The following is a 4,928-nucleotide window of genomic DNA, read 5'->3' on the forward strand; positions in this document are numbered from 1 at the left end:
ATGACCCTAAAACATCCAATGACGATCATCTAATGTTCAAGAATCCACTTCCATCACATGATCAAAGGTGTCCTTCCATTTCCGGGCGAAACACAAATACTACAACTAATTATACACAAGCTGCCTATAATTATACTGTGAATCACCTCTATGACGCTGATGAACAAGTTGCAACTATCACTATCAAAGATCCAAATCATGCATGCAACGTTGTTACGCATCGTAGCAAGATTACCATTCGAGCAACACCATAAGGAACGACACCCCTGCCCAAGCAATATAATCTTGTGGAACAATTGGATAAAACACTTGCACTCATATCCATATTAGAGCTTTTGCGCTTATCCCATTCTCATAAAAAAATCTTGGATCAAGCTCTCCAAGAAGTGTCAGTCCCCGCCAACCTAAACACAGATCAATTTCAAGCCATGGTTGGCAGCCTCAGGTCATCACCATGCCTCACTTTTTCTGAAAGTAACAACGCTTCATTCCAACAACCACATAACACATCCCTTCACATTGAAGGATTTGTAAACCAACACAGAATCAAACGAGTCTTAATTGACAATGGAGTCAGTTTGAATATATGCACCTTGTAGTTGGTCACAACATTGGGGTATGCAGTAGAATCAGTGGATGTCAATAAAAAGATAACCATTAAGGCCTATGATGATGCAGAACATTCTTCCAGAGGTGCTGTTGTATTACCTATCAGAGTGGGGCCAGTGGTGAAACATATAGTCTGCCAAGTTCTGGACATTCCTTTGCCATATAATATTTTGTTAGGAAGACCTTGGATACATGCCATGCAAGTAGTTCCATCTACCTATCATCAGTGTATCAAGTTTCCCCATAACGGTATAGAAATCACAATCCTTGGCGATGCAAATCCATTTGCATATTGTAACAAAATTAACCATCATCCAGAGATCACTGTACCTAACAACAAAGAAGCTATCCCTTCCACATCATATGTTAATCCAGCCTCTCTTTCCAGTTCGATCACCCCTATACCAAAGCAAGAGAAGTTGAAAATAAAAATGGCCGAGGAAGGTCCCGGGGAATATAATCTTAGCCAACTCTTTTGTGTTGGACAATTACTCACCTCCCCTAGAACTCATGACAAACCTCAAAATTTTCTTCAACCACCACTAGCCAAGCAAGCATGCACTTTGGCGCAATTCATCCATGGTAAAAGTCAGGAGGAAGAAACCATGGATGAGGACCTCGCGGAATGGATCTACAAAGACCCTATCAACATAGAAAGCCCAAAAGGCTAAGCTTCCCACTGATAAATATGGAAAAGGCCTCACTATCATGCAAATAATGGGTTATGATGGCAAGAGTGCTTTGGGACATTGCAAACAAGGACGACATGCGCCCTTACAACCAAAGTTAAAACCCAAAGATAAAACTGGAGTAGGTTTTCAAAAGGAATCTCTTCCTAAGCTCAGATTCAAAGGAAAACCTAGCAAACCCGTGTATCAGCCAGTTACTCTAAGGAGGCCATCCTTGATTATATTTGCAGCACCAACTACACCACCTGCACCAACAAAATTGATAATCCCATCAGTAACATCAAAACTATTAGTAGCAGCAATAACACTAATGACACCAATCGCATCGACACTCCCAACAACTATACCAACCACACCCACCAAATTGATAATCCCATCAGTAGCATCAAAGCCATCAACAACATCAAAAATACTGATAATCCCATCAATAGCACCAACTGCACCAACAACATCGATACTCACAGCAGCAACATCAATAGTACCAATAACCCCATCAACAACACCAACAATCCCACCTATAAAAATGCATAAAATCATGATCAATACACTCTTCAATTCAAAAGACATCCCAACATGGCACAGTAATCAAATGTTAGAGAGTGACTCAGAGACAGACTCACATGAGTGGGAATGGGATTCAGTGAATCTAAATACTTCAGACGAGGAAGACACATCACCACCACCACCTCATAAAGATATCCCAGTTTATGGAGAGGCATGGATTAAAACCTTTTGGGTTCGTGAGCAAGAAGCAACTTCCACAGGCCCTACGTCAAATCCTACACTAGAATCTGACAAGGAGAGTACCATAGATGAACTTCATTCAGCTATATTAACCCTCACCGACACCTCTTCTAAACTCAACTTAATCGATGAGGTAATGCCTATCATCCACCCCAAACTCATCGATTGGAACCAGCCAAATCCCCCATGTCTTGATCACTTCCAAAATGATGAGGCGCTCATAGAATTTTTAGAAATACAGGATAACATACCAAGCAGGGATCATAAAGTTGGATTTGCCATCAAACTTAATAGCGCAACATACTTTGGGGTAGATGCCAAACCTTTCAGCTACAAAAAACATCACAATAAAATATGGATCTTCTAGTGAAAACTACACAGTGGCACTTGTTGATCCCAAAAAAGTAAAAATAAAGAGCGTATCCAGAGGTGAAAACCTCTATGAGGTGCCTGCGAATGAAAGGTTTGACATCCTCCCCTCTAGTACAAATCAAGAGAGATCGATGATCCTAATCGAAGAAACAAAAGAATTCAATATGGGGACCCTTGAGACTCCTCACCAAATACATTTGGCATCTCTATTAACTCTAGAGGAACAACCAAAATTTGTGGAATTCTTCCAGAAGCGTCAAATCAACTTCGCATGGTCTTATGCAGACATGCCTAGCTTAGATCTTGATTTGGTCATGCATCACCTAACTGTGGTAGAGGAGCTAAACCTGTTAAACAAAAGCTCAGAAAGATGCACCCATAGATTGTTGTTCTTGTCAAGGATGAACTCAAAAAGCTCTTAGATATTGGTTTTATAAGACCAATCGATTATGCAGATTGGATCTCCAATATTGTACCTATTGGTAAACCTAATGGGGGCATTCGTATCTGTACAGACTTTAGAGATTTGAACAAGGCATGCCCTAAAGATGACTTCCCCTTACCAAAAATCAACATGATTGTCGATCTTACTGCGGGTCATGTAATGCTTTCTCTTATGGATGGCTTTTCAGGGTACAACCAGATCAAAATTGCTCCAGAGGACCAACATAAAATTGCTTTCACATGCCCATGGGGAGCATACTATTGGAATGTGATGCCATTTGGTCTGAAGAATGCAGGGGCAACTTACCAAAGAGCTATTACTACCATTTTCCATGACATGATGCATACCATAATGGAAGATTATGTCGATGATTTACTAGCTAAATCATTAACAAGAGAGGGTCATCTGGAAATACTGGGTCAAATCTTTCATAGATCAGAGCAATATCATGTCCGTCTTAATCTAAAGAAATGCGTCTTTGGAGTAACCTCCGGGAAGCTCTTAGAATATATTGTCTCGAGCAAAGGCATTGAAGTAGATCCGGCGAAAGTCAAAGCAATCATGGATATGCCACCTCCAAAGAATATCAGTCAGTTAAGGACACTACAAGGTCGGCTACAATCAATTCAGAGATTCATTGCACAATTGGCTGATAAGTGTCATCCCTTCACGCATCTATTACACAAGAATATTTGTTTTCAATGGGATACAAAGTGCTAGCAAGAATTCCAAATGCTTAAAGATTACCTAATGCATACACCATTGCTGATCCCACCAAATCCAAATAGACCTCTATTGCTATATATTTCAGCTACAAATACGACATTAGGAGTACTGCTGGCACAACACAATGCAGAAGGAAACTAATATGTTGTATACTATATCTCTCGCACATTGGTAGGCTATAAACTCAATTAGACACCTATTGAGTGAGCTTGCCTAGCAGTTATCTTAGCAGCCACCAAATTGAGGCACTACATGTTAACGCACAAGGTACAACTTGTATATGGTGAAAATGGAAACAATAATGATGATATTGAAAGGCTAAATGAATTCAACCACAAAACCCTAGCCTAACAACAACAAAGATCCACCATAACATATGAAGATTACCTAAGACAATGCAAATCAAGTGAAATCACAAAGATTATACCATCACATGTCCAATAGGGTTTGGATCTCCATTCTTCCTATCTCCATTGATCTTGCTTGATGTATTTGCTCTCAAATTTTATGTGCACAAGAGCTCAACAAAGAACGAAATGTGGTTGCAAGTAGGATCGCATATGCCAAGTAGTCAAATTGATCAAATAGTTAGGGTTTGATAATGAAGGAAGCATCTCCTTATATAGAAGACACAATATGAAATGGAGGGATAAGATTGAGAGGTGTAAAAGGAGGTCGGCTATGATTAGAGGGTAGGTAAAAGAAATAATAAAATAATGAAAGGGGTAGGTAGTGTATGAATTAAGAGATGAATGACATGTGTCATGGGTAGAAAAGGTTAATGAATTAATTAAATAAATAAAGATTTATTTAATTAATAGAAGAAGTGGGATAATTAAATAAATAAGATATTTATTTAATTTGGGAAAAGGATAATTTAAATAAATAAATGTATTTATTTAAATGAGAAATAAGGCTAGAAGAGGATAAATGAATTAATTAAATAAATAAAGATTTATTTAATAAATAGATGAATTAGGCTAAAATAATTAAATAAATAAAAATATTTATTTAATTAGACTGGACAATTTTAGGTGTCTACACAACTCATCGCCAAAATCGATCCACTCAAATACCTACTCAGCAAGGCAACATTAACAGGTCGCTTGGCCAAATGGGTTATGATCTTGAGTGAATTTGATATAGAGTATGTGGACCGCAAGGCTATTAAGGGGAAAGCTATTGTAGACCAGGTGGTCGATGCACCCCTTGTAGGTGACCATCCTCTTGTTTCCAATTTTTCAGATGAAGAGATCTTCATGATCATAGCTACACAACCTTGGAAGCTCTATTTTGATGGCTCATATACTAGACATGGTTCGCGGGTAGGTATTGTTTTTATC

This window comes from Cryptomeria japonica, chromosome 10, assembly GCF_030272615.1.
Source record: "Cryptomeria japonica chromosome 10, Sugi_1.0, whole genome shotgun sequence".
Lineage (NCBI taxonomy): Eukaryota > Viridiplantae > Streptophyta > Pinopsida > Cupressales > Cupressaceae > Cryptomeria > Cryptomeria japonica.